General features: G+C 40.6%; 1 protein-coding gene across 1 annotated transcript in view; it reads left to right on the forward strand.

Annotated features, from left to right (window-relative positions):
• Ca10 (carbonic anhydrase 10) overlaps nucleotides 1-17,217 on the forward strand; it is a 475,819-nt gene that overhangs the window by 286,849 nt on the left and 171,753 nt on the right. The gene's annotated exons all lie outside the window — the stretch shown is intronic.

A 17,217-nucleotide genomic window follows, 5' to 3' on the forward strand; every position in this document is an offset into this window, starting at 1 on the left:
TTTTCCTGTGACTGGCCTAACTTCACTCCTCTTCCTGGCTGATAGAAGCCCATTGTGTATTTACAGCACATTGTATTAATTAATCCATTAATCAATTGATGAGCACACATGCTAGGTCCATACCATAACCATTTGGAACTGACCTTCAGTAAACATGCATGTGCAAGTACTTCTGTAACATATTGATGTAGAGTCAGGCATTACATATCTAAATCTTAATGAAGTTTTATGCTTACTTTTTGGAAGACCTCCACATGACTGCATTAATTTACATCCCCACTATTGGTATGTGAGGTTTTCTTTCCCATGAGCATTTGTTGTTAATTTGTTTTCTTAAGGATAGCCATTTCTGACTAGGGTGATGCTGAACAGAATTAAATGTTTCCTGATGGCTGAGGTTGAAGAACACTTTCTTCCTATGTTTATTGACTGTTTCTACTTCCTCTTTTGAGAACTGACTGTTCATTTTACTGCTCTGTGTATTGATTGGAATAAAGAGTAAGTGATCTGAACAGATATGGTGGTACTAAGGAGGAACAGACAGGAGGATTACCACAAGTTTTCAAGTTCAACTTTGTTCAAATAGTGAGTTCTAGGGGATCCAGGGACACACAGTAAGACCCTGTCTGGGAAAAAAAAATACAATTAAAAAGGAAGAAATAAAAGGAAAAGAAAAACATACCTAATTATGTTCCCACTTTCTAAAATCATACGACTCTATAATTTACTGTATGCTAGGCTTTCTCAACATACTCACACAGAAGCTATTTTAGGAGGCCAACGCCTTATCCATTAGACCATGGGAGCTCTCAGAAGCTATTTTAGAAATCCCAGAACCGTATCAACAGCCTTTCGTGTCTGTGGATTCCATAGCCAGCTCTTCCATGGCTCCCAGACTGTCACTTTCCTTGAGGATTTCCTCTTCTTCAATCACTATATGGCAATAATAATTCTGCAGTACATAGTTTACTAGTAATTCTTCCTTTTGTCTTATTATTTCTTTGGTGTCACCTTAAAAACACACATTCCCTGTCTTCTGCTTTCTGGGGGGGGGGGTTGAAGGAATCAAAAAATTTGCATTGTAATCAGTTTAGAGAGAATTTTATAAAATTTCACTTTATGAAAGGATCAGAGACCAATAGTCACATAGTAGTTAACATTGACTATTATTCTAGTGGTAAGTGTGGCTGATTTTGAGAGAGGATTGATTTGATATGCAGCCCATTTGGTGGGGACTATTTTCTTGCTGTGGTTAAATTATTTCTCTGAGAAACCTTTTAACTATGCAAAGTAAAGTTATAAAAATCAAGAAAAAGACGACTCCTAAACTTCTCTCTTTCTGTGGCTCCATTTCTCTTGTGTGTGTATGCATGTCAATGTGTGCATGTCTGTGGGCACGGAGGGGGGTGTATACCTGTGTTTGGGTGCAGTTAGTTTGGAACCTAGAGACCAAAACTCACCTAACTATCCCAGTTACTCCCTACCTCATTATTTAATACAAGATCTCTCATTAAACCTGGAGTTCACTTATTCAGCTAGATCAGCTGTCCAGAAAGCCCCGAGATGTTCTGGTCTCTACCTCCACCGCACTGGGATTACATGTATGCACCATCACTCTTTGTGTGTGTACTGGGGAAATGTATTCAGGTCCTCTTGCTTGCATGACAAGCACTCTCCACAGAGGCATCTCCACATTCCTTAGAGCACTATCTCTATCTCAGTAAAAAAAAGAAAATGCCACTAGAATATTTCTTTCCATCATTTCTTAAACAAAGAAACAAACGCTAGGGAATATTGCTTTCAAGGAAGGTGGTAAATATGATCAGTAATAATCCTAACTCTGCAACCCAGGCTTCTTTACTGAAAATGGGTCCATATCGTTTCAGTTAACTAAAAGAGACCATTGAAATGTGGTGCCAAGAAACCCTTCACATGCTAGGAAAAAAGCAGCACTGAGTGGTTCCAGTTTAAGCTGTTCTGTAGCAAGCATTAGGAATTTGTTCTTTAAGAGTCTTACAGAAGGGCTGGGAAGCTGACTCAGTTGTTAAGAGCATTTGCTATACATGACCTGTGTTCAATCTCCAGCACCCACAAAAAAAACCCTGGTATACCCATGTGTGCCTGTAACCCCAGCACTGTGAGGAGCTGAGGCAGGAAGACATCTGGGGCATGCTGGCTGCCTGCCACCATAGTTGGGTCAGTGAAAGAATAAGACAGTGAGTCTGAGAACAGGATACCCAAAGTCTTCCTCTGGCCTTCCTACATGTATACCCAAGCACATATCTGAACATACACCATGTGGACTTGTATGCATGCGCACACATACATATGCACACACAAAACTTTAAAATTAGTGAATAAAAGCTACCCTGTGAGTCTTGAAGCTGTATGCAAGGCAGTATGATGAAAGTAAATGAGAAGATAGCCTGTGTTACAATGCAATGATCTGTTCAAAGGCTATATGATAAGAGTGCTTTAATTAGATAAATTTTCTGAGCCATTAGAGGCTCATATAGCAAGCTGCTTCCTCCCCTTGGAAGAATGACTTGTTCCTATCCCTCTCTGCCCAGTGACCATGTGCTTGGAGCTTGGAGTTCTTTGACATCTTCAACAAACAGACTGGCTAAGCAACTGAAGATATCCCTTTTTAGTTGCCAAAAAAAATGCCAAAAACAGTTGGCACTTTTGGTTTACAACTGTTTTTACCCATCACATTTGCTTATTTCTCGGTGAGTTTTAGCTGCTCATTTCCCAGTTTCTACCAACTCCACCTTCATTGCATACACAATGGTTGCCAGACATGGTGTAATCCCTATAATTAGCTTAGCAATTCCAAATAACTTAGTATGTTCTGTGTATAAAAATTCGCCCTTGCTCAGCCTCTGAAAACAACTCACTTGCAGTCACACTGTTTTCTACAGCATTAACCAAGTTCCACTTGCTTGTCAGATATCCATTTGTAAAAATGAGATGCTAGCTGAAGATGGGGGTGTAGGTTAGATGGTTACACACACTGTTACTTTCTTAGACTGAATGTTTCCACTTTAATTACTTATTGATTTATTGATATGACTTTTACTAAAAGCTGGGATGGTTTATATGCATGAAAAATAAATGAGCTTATATATTATATATATTTATACATGCACACCCATGAGAGAGTTTGACAACAATATCATCTTGTCTTCTCCAAGGACCATCTCCAACAAGCAAATGTGCTGACAAGGACCCCTAAAACCTCTATACAGTGACACATTCAGTGACTGCCCATTGAGAGCTCCACTCCTCCTGATGAGCACAGGGTGACCTGTCACATAAGAGTTCCACTTCAGTGTCTAATGGACACACGGGGGATGCTGCATCCATTTTTCTGCAGCTGTGGCATAAAGCAGCCTGGTCTTCACATCTTCAGGTTGTAATAATTATACAATTTCCCAAGGCCAGTTCTTATCCCCACATCTCGTTGAGCCTGATACTATTGTAACCATATCCTCTATTTTTTTCTGTCTCTATCACTCTCCCTCTCTCTCTCTCTCTCTCTCTCTCTCTCTCTCTCTCTCTCTGAAAACCTCCCACATGACAGGCAAGCATTCTACCACTAATCACCTCCATGGCCAAGTCATTTTTAAAAAATAAAAATAAATACATCATTATACATAGAAAGTAGCTGTAGCCCTATCTTCTATCCACTTGCTCTCAGAAAACATGACCCTATCACATATGGGAGATAAAGCTCAAATAGTCTCAGATAACTGTGTGGCAATTTCATACCCCATATAAGGGACTACATTAAAGGCAAGCATGTGACCCTGTTCAGGCTGGTGCGATTAACTATCTGGGCACACATGGGAAGTATTTCTGGAAAGAGGAACAAAAAGAAAATGGCTATCTCCTCTGGGCCTGGCATGCCTTCATCAAACTGCTGACAAAGTGAAGACAGGGTCACAGTGAATGGGGTCAGTGTCCCTACTTATGGAGAGCTTGCTCCGTGCAACAATGCATTTCCTAAACTTAGGCTGATGAGATTTTTGTCTACTTTAGTCGTGTCACTTTTGTTTTGGGTTTTGTCTACTTATACAAAAAAAATGTTGAGCAGATTAAAAATAATAAAAACTACTCAGGTCCTCTGTCTTCTGCACTTGATTATCTGATGATTTTGAAAACTGTCCAAGTTTTCTTCATAAAAGAACAAACCACTCCATGGTCCAGTTTTCCCTGAGACTTTGTGTAGTACATGCTGGTATTTACTGACAAGACACCGTTCAAGTGTTTAGCTGTCTATATACACACATGGGACATTCCCCAAGAGAAGCGCTAGATCTGTAATGGAATAGCACCAGGGGCACCATTACATAGAATATCTACCAGAGGGGAAGAAGTAACCTCCATGCATGCTGACTTAAAGAGTGCACTGCTGGAGTTAGAGACAAGGCCAACATGATAGATGTGTGTGGAAGCCATTAAATCAGGACAGAGGACAACAACAGTGGATCATCAGTATCAGTATATGCATGTAGATAAAGTTGCAGAGTTCAGAACATTTGTATGACATGTGAACTGTAGTCTTGATGTAGGAGCAGGAGGTTCTGATTCACAGTGCTGCATGGAGGGAAGGGGAGGAGAGCAGAGGTCAGGGAAGAGAGGAATAATATCAAAGTCCTTCCTGAGGATAGGCAAAGAGGGCTGTGTTATACAGGAAACTGACCTTCCCAGGACATGATTCTGTTGGCTAACCAATGAATGAAACAGTCACTGCAGTCCAACCCTATTCCCATCACTTATCTTTCAAGAATGTTAATCCAGCTGCCTGCCAAGCAGATGTGTGGGTCCTTCTGAAGTGGACCCAACTGTCCTTTTATTTTGGTTTAATGTATGTATGCACTTGCATGTCCTCGTGTGTGTATTTACAGTGTGTTTGTGAATGCACACAAGCACATGAGTGTGAAAGGAGGTGGGAGTCAGAGGTTGACATAAAGCATCTCCCTCAATTGATAGCTGCCTTATCTTAGAGACAGCCTTTCACCCAACCAGAGCTCATCAATTCTGCTATGCTATCTGGCCAGTGAGCTTAATAGCTGTGGTCCCCACTCTCCCAGTGCTAGAATTACAGACCCCCTGCTCGCTATTCATAGGTGCTAAGGATCTGAGGTCAGGTCCTCTGGCTTGTGTGGGAAGCACTTTACCAGTTGAGATGTCTTTCCTTTTCTCCTTGTAATCTACAAACTGTAGCCAGCTGTCCCAAGCTCTGCTCTGTCACTGTTTTCCCTTTATTGTTGATCTGTTTGCTTTAAGGTATCTGGAATTATAACCACATATTTTGGGGCCGTAATTCTGGTATTTTGCTTCCATGCACGAGCCATCTGGCCCTGTGCTTCATGCAGTCAGTTCTCTGCTGATGGTGCCTTTATGCTGCCATTCCCATTTGTACCCTCCTCTGCATGACCATAACCCATGGGACTCTAAGAACCAATCTGTTTAAAACTTAATCATTTTCCCTTCTATCCTCAAGTGTAGACCTACTCTGCAAGTTTGTAAACATAGTAAAGAGCCCAGTCTCTGTCTCTCTCTCTCTCTCTCTCTCTCTCTCTCTCTGTGTGTGTGTGTGTGTGTGTGTGTGTGTGTGTGTGTGTGCAATATGCATGCCTGTATGCCTTATATATGTGTATGTGTTTGTATGTTTCTGTACATATTTACATGTGTGTACACTACACAAGTACATTTTCAGAGGAGTCCAGAGGTCCACTTCAGTCATCTTCTTCTAGGCCTTTCCAACTAATTCTCTCAGACAAGTTCTCTCTGAACCTTGAGCTCAGTGATTCCTGCATCCTTATGTCACCACTTGTCCACAATGGATTATAGACACATGCTTCTGTACATAGCCTTTCATGATGCTGGGGATCCCAACTCAAGTCTTCATAATTGTGTAGCATACACTTTACTTCCTGAAACATCTGCCAAGCTCAGGAACTCTGATCTTTTTCCTCCTTTTATTTGTCACATACCATCTCAGTATTATAACCACAGGAAGTTGCTAATATATGTCATAACTACATAGCATATTTATGTTACACACACAAATATAGAGGAGAGAGAGAGGTAGGATTAGGTTCAGAGTTCAAGTACATTATGAGGTCCACATTTTGCCTTCAGACATATAATGAATATGTATCAAGTCCCTGTGCTTTTATAGACAGCCAATAAACTCGTAAGTTTTAGAATAAACAAATGGATGTGAAGTCCTGCCTTGGCCCTTGTTGGTTATGTGGTATGGATCTAAAGAGACAGACACTACTTCAGGGCTCTGCATCAGTTGACCTGAACCACCTTGAGGTAGATGTCATCATTATCCCTATTCGATATGAAATTCTGAGACTTAAAATGACTTCTTTAGGCTTACACAGGTATATGAGGGACACATGATTCAAACCCAATTCTGATAGCCTCATTATATTCTGCTTAATTTATCTCCTTGGATCCAAAGTTTTAATCTATAAAGGTCCATCCCTTCAGGGTAAGTGTAATGAACAAACAATGCACTACACCCTGTTCCACACTGAGTAACTTCATCCAGACACTGGGAACATATTGCTTATTGAGTAGCAAGCTGTGTGGTGCTAATTCCTGGAGTTGATTTCCATTTGATTCCCCTGCCAGAACTATCTTTGTATTGGATTGGAAGTTGTCTAATTTTGTTTTTCATTCCTCTTTCCCATTTAGTCCTCTGATTTACTTTCTCTTTGTTACTTGATCATATGCCAACCTCCTCCCAGTGAGCTCTAAGTGCTCCAGTGTCCCCTTATTATCCTTTAGCTGGTGCTGGGGACAGCAGACACTGGTCTTATACTCCTCATACTTGTTGAGCAAATCAACAAACATTTTATATCTATTACACTTCTGCTTACGTCTTCTTTGAGGCAATGTCTTGTGCATGACAGGAAAGCAATGGGCATGTTCAAGCCTATTCTTTCTTTTGCTCAAAGATAAATATGTACATATCCAAAGATGCAATTTCAGGCATTTACATCTCCTCCAACAAATGTTTCTGTTCTATTACAACTGTTGTTGACACAGAATTTTGAAAAGAAAAATAAGAATGAAAATAAAATTTCATTATTAAGGAGTAACAAGCCCAGGGCCTGCATGAGACTACACCAGGTCCTCTGCATGTATATAATGGCTGTTAGCTGGGTGTTTTATTGGACATCTAATGGAGGGAGCAGGTGTATTTCTGACTCTCTCCCCTGTTCTTTCCTGAAGAGGAAACAGTGGGGGGAATGCATCTAGGGGAGAAGGGAGGTAGGGGTAGCTGGGAAGAGTGGAGGAAGGGAAAACTTAAGTGAGAAGGTATTGCATGAGAGAAGACTCTATTGTCAATAAAATTACAATTATAATTTTTTTAAAAAGCCTATAAAGGTCATAATGGTGACGGATGAAAAGGAATGCACCAATTTTTGATGGGCAAACCGATAAGAAGGACAAAAGCAGTTATAAATAGTACCAGAAGACTAATATATAGGGTTTTCATTTTGTTTTTTCAGGTTTCTTTTTTTTCTGCCTGAAAAGTACAAATATGTAGAGATATTAGCTATGTAACAAGAAGGGCACCTGCTCTCTTACTTGGTTGAATTTCTATAGAAGCTTTGATAATGGATCAAGGTATTTTAGAAATAATTATTAGTCTTCAAAGAAAGCAAGAAGCCACACTCTCCCCCACTAATCTCCTTGTAGCAGTTCAGTAGTTTCATCCGTTATGACACACTTAACACTCAAACCACCTCAGATATTTATTCCTCTGCACTGTGAAGCCAGGGCAGTTCTAAGACCCACATTTCCAAGGGGAGTTTAGATGCAAATGGAGGTTAATTTACACAGTGCTGGTTCCTTTGGGGTCTTTCCCACAATAGAAATAAATCAGGTGATACACAAAGAATATATACTCGAAAGACTATAACTGAGACCCAGACAAGATAGTCCAGGGAGAAATGCCCTAAATTCAGAACCCAGAGCTAGGAGTCCCTGTACTATGATGTCATTAGCTGCTTCCCTTCCCTTGACTTGGATAGAAGATATACATCTCTCTGGGGCATAGTTTTTTTTAATCCATTACTATATATTTATAAGAGAAATAGATTAATGATGAATGTAAAGTGACGATCTTAACACTGAAACACCTACTTCATAAGAGTTTTAAACAAGGTAATTAATTATACATTGGAAAGATAAAATGCTTCATGGCACTTGCCCTCCTATTTTTAAACCAGGGGTGATAAATATCACTGACTTCAGAGTCTGGAAGCATATAACATCTTTCATCATCCAAATTTGCCCTTGACCAGAAGAGAGGAATTGTTAACTTGAAAAACAGGCATTACATTGGATTTTATTAAATGACTAGCTGGTTAGAAACTCTAAAAATCTAGCTTCCTATGGGGAAGAATGAAAAATAAAATTTAGAAGTTACAAATAATAAAAAAATTTCACAATGGCACTGAATTAATGGCAGGTCATCACAGTAAGCCTTTGTACAGATATTATATATGAAGCATGCAAAATCTCTCACATATTCATGTTTGATCATGTATACATAAAAGACACTATTGAGAAATTAATAGCGCTAACTCATATTCAGACAACTGTTGGAGAGGACCAATGCTTTGGAATAAAAGAAGTTTTTGTTCACTTCCTGCTTTCAGCCCTGTAGCCTTTACACAAATTATTCCAATACTCCAAGTCACAATCACCAGTTATTAACAAATGGATCTAGCCTTTCATATCCAATGTCATAAAGTGATCCTACGAGTACAGAGATGGTGCAAATGATCATGTGTTGCCTTGAAAGCACAAAGACTTGAGTCTGATCCCTAGAACCCACATTTTAAAAACCTGAGTCTTTATCCTGTGCCTTTACGATGCCAGAACTAACGAGGTGGAGACAAGTGGGGCTTGCTGGCTAGACAACCTCATCTATTTAGTCAACTATAGGCCAGTGAGAAACCCTATCTCCAACAAAGATAGGAGGTACCTGAGGAATAACACCTGTGGTTGAAATCTGACCTCTGTATGCACTCATACATACAAAAACACACAAAGGATGAAATGAATATTTAACCTTCACCTCACCACCACTATAGTAAGTAGAAGAAGGTCCCACTTTCATATTCCATGGTATCATAATGATAAATGAGGAGGCTAGTTTTTCCTAGGAACTCAGCTGGAAAAAACAACATCAAACCTATCTAAAGATCTGGCAGAACAGTCCTTTTAGTGCCCACTTCTTCAGAGCATTGACCTGAAATTCTGAAGCCTAAACTTGATTCTTTTTAGTATTATTGCCCAAGGCATGCATGGTATGTTTATGTGTGCATGCATGAATGTGTGGTGTGTGTGTGAACACGTTCCTGAACTATGTGCATATAATTTCTTCTGGTATTATAACTATTCATACAACATTTCACATTCTAGTATAACACAATCCAACCTCATAACCTCTTTCCTCCTCTATTACCCATTTATGTCCCATAGTGCTTACTACCTAACTAAGACCTCCAGTGGAAATAACTAGGTCTATATAGGAAGTATGATAGCACAGATCTTGGTTCTTTCTCTCTTGGATACTCAACTTAAGGGTGTCCATCTTTGCGGAGTATTTCCTGTACCCACACCTTTTCTACTAAACCCCATCCTCCACGCAGCTCACTTCTTTGTGCCTCAACAGCTTCCCAGTGTTCATCACAACTACATCAATTATTTTTCTATGTCTATTTTCCTCATAGCTAGGAGATCCTGAGTCAAGGTCTGTGAAGCCCTTAGCAAATCTCTGCCCCTAGTTAGAAGAATAAGTGAATGGATGTATCATGATTGTTTCTCCACTGTGTGCTTACTCTACAGGGGGTATAGAAATGGTCAGGATGCCAGAGAATTTGCAGTAACCTGATATAGAAAAGTCCAGGAATTTCATGGTGCCCACCTATACCAGATGACCTCAGGCCTTAGACACTGCATGGCCATGTATCTCCAAATTGTGATTCTGTCTGTGACATGATCATAGGCATGGGTGCTAGTGCCTTGTTCAAAGTATTATAGAATATAGAATTTCACTGAATTTACAGAAGGTCATCGAGGCTTGAGAAGGAGCCAGGAAGAATGATATTTGTTTTGAGCAGTGCAATTCTCTTGACTAGGGGGAATAGCAGACAACATGGAGAGCCAGCCTCCAGCCTGTGGTAGTTATGCCTTGCTTTATCATCAGGTCAACAAAGACTGTAATAGATTACAGTTTATGGATGAAAGGCACATGTTAAAAATCAAACCCAGCTGGGAAGCTGGAGATCTCCATCTTATGTAAATTTTATGTCCTTCCCTCTCAGGGGAAGCTGGTCTGAACCCAAAGCCTTATTGCTTCACATGGCAGCTCTCATTCCCTGTGGAAAGGACAGAACATGTTATTCCTATGGTCTCTTCCCAACACTGTGTTTGAACTAGTGATCTCTGAGCTTTCAGGCAGAGAAGAAGGGAAGCATAAATGGCCTGCCTATATATATTGTGATCATATAGGCAGTGAACAGTTTGCCCTTTCTCCTCCTCCTTCTCCCCTTTGTCCTTCTCTTCTGTAGCTGCCATTGTACAGATGATACTGGTTGGGACATAGGTGAGAATCAGAGGAGTACGTTCCATGGAGACTAGCCATTCTTTTCCTGGTTTGCCTGAAAGCTCAGAAAGGGCTGTATGCAGTTTCCCTTTATGAATTGAAGTCTGGGACAATCTCTAAATCATTCTCATATATCATATGTCACTCTTCAAAGGGAAAGAATATGCATTAAAAAGATTTGTTCAATCCTGAACCTGCCTCTGAGCACCCAAGATCAATGCAGAGGCTGATTGAGTTGTGCTCTATAGATTTCTGCAGTCAAGTTCATCAAGGCACCCATTTCTCTTCCTCTAATGATGCTGAACCCCAAGCTCTTCTCTGAAGTGCTTTAATTTTCACTCGGTCATCTCAGAAGACAGTGACTTAATGAACTGCAAATAGGAAAAGAAAGACACATAAATCATCTCTGTATCCTTCTCTATGGTCCTACCATGGCTCCTCTTTGCACATTACGGTGCCTCCAGTTGATCTTCTGTTCCCAGTGGCAGAAATTAAACTAAACAGCACATTTTCAGTGATGTAACACACCAATAAATACATGAAATCATCAAGATAAATAACAAAGATAAATTAATGATGGTACGGCACAATAGGTACACTGTGTTGCAACCAGTGTCTGTCTCCCTATTGGATCCAGTTAGCTGGCTCAGAAGATGCTTGTCTTCTTCATGCAGAGTCCTGTCATAGACCTATTTCAATACCACCATCTATTAATGTTGTTTTTACCAAGCCAGTTTCCTGGAAGAGACTACTATATAGCCTTCTTTTTATATTCTCTGGTAGACAGTTCTGTCTTTCAGAATGATAAGATAACGAGCTTGTGGTTTGCTCATAGCTCTGTGTTTGAAAGGTAGCATTGAAAATTAAAGTGACGTACTAATTAAAGATTAATCAAAAGTGCTAGACCTCTAGTAAGTTGAGTGACTTTTGCTTAATATTGAGTGTCCCACTTTGAAAGAGTACCGCAACTCAACTGAAATTCTAATCAGCTGCCTAGAAGTTGAGAGAATAAAAGAAAGAGAAATAATCCCTGGGGGTTATTATTTAAAAATGCATCAAAAGCTGTTGGAGAATGAGCTGTTAATCTGTGTCACATTGGAGGAATGAATGCTGAGCAGAGGGCAAGACTTTTGGTTTTGGGTTTCTTCTGGCTTCGAATGTGGCTGCATTACCAGAATGACCTGTGAAAATGGTCAGCTGGTTTCCTTCAGTCCAAGCTACTTCTGTTAAAGTTCAAGGCAGGATCCATGATACCTGAAGCAAAAGCACATGAGAAAAGCACAGGATCTACACATGTAGATTTAGAGGATCTCTCTAAATTTATCACCTATGTCAAAACACTAGCCTCTAACCATTCCAGACCTTTCTTTAAGGTTAGTGCTGCCCCTGTCTCTCAGAGAATCAAGAGCTCTCAGAGGTGAAAATATCTGCAAGATCTTTTAGACAGTCTTATTATTTCATACTTTAAGAATTACCTCTCTGGGTGACCATTCTTGTTTAATTACCCTCACTGACAGGAAACTTTCTTCTCATGTTTTCTGTTGTTCTGTTTCTCTCGGGGGGGGGTGTAATTTTTCTATTTATTCTCTGGAGACTAAATGCCATTAGAAAATTGTTCTTTCACAAGCCAATCTTGCTTACATTTGAAGATAGTCCACAAAAAGTTCTTGGGATTTCTCTATTTAAATCCTCAGGGGTTATCAAGCAATCTATTACTGACCTAGCTATTCAGTTCACAGATGCTGTTGATGAATAAAAAGAGCCCTGGCACACATGGTGTACTAAATTTGCCTTGGCACTTGCTAGATGCCTACCCTCTAGTGAATCAAGAGCATCTTTCAGCCCCTCACTCTTCAAATGGGAAAGTTGAAGATATAATCATATAATGTGTGTAACAATTTCCTACAACATGATTACAAACACATATTGGTGGATGCCTCGCTACTTTTTAAGTGGGTTCAAACTATCTCTGTTCTGAAATCAGGGCCTATAAAAACGTGTTAAGAAGTCACCTGCTGTAAAAGGACCATGTGTCAGAACAGCCCACACTCATGCCCAGGGCTGTTTTTATCACAGTGCTCATTCTTCACAGCAGCCACTAGACACCACTGTAGCTCTCCACATTTTACAGATGAAGACAGAAAAGTGAGCAAGCCCTTCCCTGGGTAACAGTGGGCACATGACAGAGACAGAATTGAATCCAGGTCTCTCTGACAATGGGTTTGTGTGATAGTTCCAAAATGCATGGAAGTTGGCCTGAGCAAAGCAAAGGAAAAGTTAGTGGTCTCAGTGAGAAGCAAGTTTCCTGTCAGTGGGGGTAACTAACCAAATTTAGAATTAAAGGTCATTAGGCAAAGCATATGGGGATACAGACTGAATCCTCAATACACTTAACCACAGCACTGAGCATTGAATTATCAATGCCTGACATTCCCCATGGATGGACACTCCCTTAACCTAGAGGCAGGAGGGAGGGGGGCCTAGTCCCTATTCCAAATGAATTTACAGATTTTGTTGATCCTTCCTGGAAGGCATCATCCTCCCTGTGGAGTGGGGGGAGGAATGGGATGGGAGGGTAGTCCGGGGTCATGGGAGGGAGGCAGAGAGGGAGGGAGAGAGGCAGTGAGGGAGGGATGGAGGGAGAGGGAACTGGGATCAATGTGTAAAATATGAAAAAATTAAATTAAATTAAATCGAATTTAAAAAACGAATCAATGCCTGAACCATACTTTGTGTCACGTGACAGAAAAGTTTAGTTGAGCATGGGTGATTAACCAATGGCTACATGACTAAGGAGCATGACTCCCTTTTCTCCAACAACCATGAACTATCTTTGCTCCTTAAGAGATAGGTAGGGCCTTATGAGCAAATCTCCCATCCATGGTAGACAGTTGGTAGGCCAATCTTGTGCAGGTCTTGTGCAGGTAGACACTGCTTCTGTGAGTTCATGTGTGCAATAGTCATGTCATATAACAACATAGTATTTTACAACACTCCTTCCCATTCTACAACCTTTCCATTTTCTACATCTTCCTCCTCCTCAGTGCTCCCTGAGCCTTGAAGGTGGTGATATAGATGCTCTATTTAGAGTTGAGCATTCAACAGTCACTTATTCTCAGAATTCTGACCACTTATGAGTCTATGAAATAAGCATTGTCCACTGTAGACAGACGCTTCTCTAACCAGGCCAAAAGCAAAACTAATCTATGGACAGAAACATAATATTTTTAAAAACCGTTTGAGACCCTGTCTGATTAGCAAAACAATGGTAGTAGTTCCTCTAAGGGCCTATTGACTTTTAACCAGTCATTGACTTTTACCCAGGTTTGCAATGCAACCATGAACACTCTCATGTGGAACAGGGTTCAAAAGCAATCAGAAAGTGGTTGGTTACTCCCACAGCAACCATGCCACTATTTCACCAGTAAACACATCTTGCCTGGCAGATTGGCATTATAGATCACAGGGCTTACACTTCAGTGAGACTGTCGATGGCTCTTCTCCCTCAGTAACTGTGTTGCACCATCTGGCACTATGAAACTTGGCCAACAGGGGAGAAACTTCTGGTTGTGTTCCATCTTGATTTCCCTATATCCTGCAACCAAAGTATCTTTGGCAGTGTCACCTACTTCTAGTGGCAATCAATCATGATGGCCTGTATGAAAATACAAGTCTTAAAAGGAAGATAGGGGCATCCAATTTGGTGGCATCTGCTTGTAGTCTAAATATCTGGGAGGCTGAAGCAGGAGGACTGTCACACATTCAAGGTCAGCCTGACATACACAATGAGTTCCAAGAGAGCCCAGGGTACATGGCCAGGCCCTGTCTCAAAAAAACCAAGCCAATCAACTAACAAAAGACCTAGAAAGTTAAGCCTTGAAATTAGAAAGAAGCCTGGAGTTGCATGTCTGTAATCTATTCAAGAGGCTGAGGCATGATAAGTGAAGTTCCAGACTATCCTGTACTACAGAGTTAAGTTCAAGACCAGCCTGTATAATTTACTGAAACCCTGTCTGAAAACCAACATTAAAAAAGCAACTTTAATTGCTCTAGGTTCAGTGCCCAGTATAGGCGCTAAAGAAAGAGGCAATGTCCAAAACCTCTGTGGAAACTGTTTTTTTAAAAGCATTGATGTCACAGCCACTGTCCCTCAGCCCCTTAACTGGCCATGCCTGGATGCTGAAAGCTTTGTTCTAGCTCCCCTGAAAAAGCAGAAGCAACCACCACAACAAACACCAGCATAGTGAGTGCCCTTCACCTTACCACCTCCTATATTGCCACTTCTGAACCAAAGTACCTCATGGGCACAGCCCATTTGGAGAATAAATGGCTCAGTACTGTGTCTTTTTCATTATGAAGTTTGGGAAGACTGGCTTTCTAGTCTCTCTTTAAGAAAACAGGACTTGTAGTATAGAGATATCTCTTGTTAACTGTTAGGGATTGGTTCTAGGACTCCCCAACACACTATTCCATAGGCACCCAAGTTCCTTTAATAAATTGTCTCGGTTTTTGCATATAACCTATTTACAGCTTTGCCCCTTGTATGATTAATCTCTAAATTTCTTTTAATATTTAATAGATTATAAGTGCTATGTGAATGAATATTATACTGTACCATTTAGGCAATAATGACAAGGAAAGAAGTCTGATGTTCTCATTCAGTACAGAAAATATTTTTTAAATATTTTCAACCCATGGCTAGTTGAATCTGAGATGTGAAATTCACAGATATGAAGGGATATATATATATAACCAAATTATAAGGGAAGTGAGAACAGCAATGAGCAACAAATATCTAGCAGAGTGAGATGAGCACATGTCATCATCCCTAAGGCCAAAGTTAGCCAAGCACATATGTCTTGGCTCTCTCCTCTGTCACGGGTAAAATAAGCATAGAAGTTGCATGCTGCCTCATTACTGGAGCTAAAATGCATCTGCATTTTATCCCAGGAACATGTGGGGCCCACCTCTACTAACTCAAGGTTGTGAAAAAAGTCATTTATGGAAGTGAACTCCTGAAACTATATGAAGATTTACAACATATTAAATTTATTGACATCAATTGGTTATAAACCCTTTATGAATAATAATATAAGGAACCAGAGTTGAAGAGATGGTTCAGGGAATAAAGCACTTTCCCCAGAAGCACAAAGACATACATAAAAGCAAAGCATGGAACTGTGCATTTGTAACCCCAGCCCTGGTGGGCACAGGTGCAGAAACAGGTTGTCACAGGCCAGCCAGCCTAACCTAAATGACAAGCCTCAGGCTCAATAAAGGGTTCCTCTAAAAAAATTAATGTAGAAATCCATAGAGGAGGACATCTGACAATGACCTTGGGCCTCTGTACACTCTCTCTCTCTCTCTCTCTCTCTCTCTCTCTCTCTCTCTCTCTCACACACACACACACACACACACACACACACACACACACATATATATATATATATATATATATAGAGAGAGAGAGAGAGAGAGAGAGAGAGTGAATGAGGAACAACAAACAAAACATGGACATGCATATATTTTAAAGCTGGAATGAATTGTAGATATGGTTTGTTTCTACATTAGTGAATAGAGGGAGTGAAGGGGATAGAGAAATGGAGAGAGAGGAAGAGAAACTAGTAGAGCAGGGAGAGAGAAGCAAGAGAGATATTCAAGCTGTGTAACACACAAACCCTATGTGTTTTAAGAGACCATTCTTGGAAATGTAGAATGCTCCTCATCCCCAATCACACACTCTTGACTTCCTTATGTCTACAAAGATTTTGGGGGGGGGTCACTTCAGAATGTACTAAAAACCCATCTTAGACTAGATTCCAGTCTAATCTGAGTAAGACTTTGGACAAACCTCTTCCATCTCTGCACCAGAGTGTCCCAATTTGCAACAGTTGACCAATAAATGCCCATTTGGTATGATCTAGAGAATTATCTATGACAGCCTGGTTTTTAAATGAGTATGTTTATAAAGCATGTAGCAAGCAAAAGTAAACAACTAGCAATTAGCAGATATATAGAAGCAGCAGACAGACAGCAAATCAGGAGTCTACAGCATACAGCAAAGATGGCTGGGGTAGCCTGATTGGGAGAGCAAATGGAGGGAACATCACCAATCAGGGGGCTTACAAATATAGCAGAGAGCAACTGGGGAAGTTGAGGCAGTCAGCTGGACTTCCTGATTGGGCTTTCTTTCCATGGATGAGCTTCCCATGGCTGAACTTCCAGCTTTCCATTTGTGCTGCGAGCATTTTTATATTACAGCATAAATAATAGGAATCTTTGCTGGAAATGGCTTGTGTACCTTCCAGCTGTTCTCAAGGTTGGTGCTTTTAGTACTCTTAGCTTCTTGCTGTTTTTCCCTCTCCCTGTTACAGAGCCAGAGCCCAGTCTACTGCAGGACTGGAGCTTTGGAGGACACGTCATAAACATGTGTGCAGGACCAACCTTGCTTCCAGAGCCAGTTTCTCAGTGACCTCAAACAGCACATGAGCATCTATAGCAATGTGTGTTGTAGCACTTTGCTCAGCTAATGTGACAATTCAAATGCTGCCATGTTCGTGAAGACACCT

Source organism: Phodopus roborovskii, unplaced genomic scaffold (assembly GCF_943737965.1).
Source record: "Phodopus roborovskii unplaced genomic scaffold, PHOROB, whole genome shotgun sequence".
Lineage (NCBI taxonomy): Eukaryota > Metazoa > Chordata > Mammalia > Rodentia > Cricetidae > Phodopus > Phodopus roborovskii.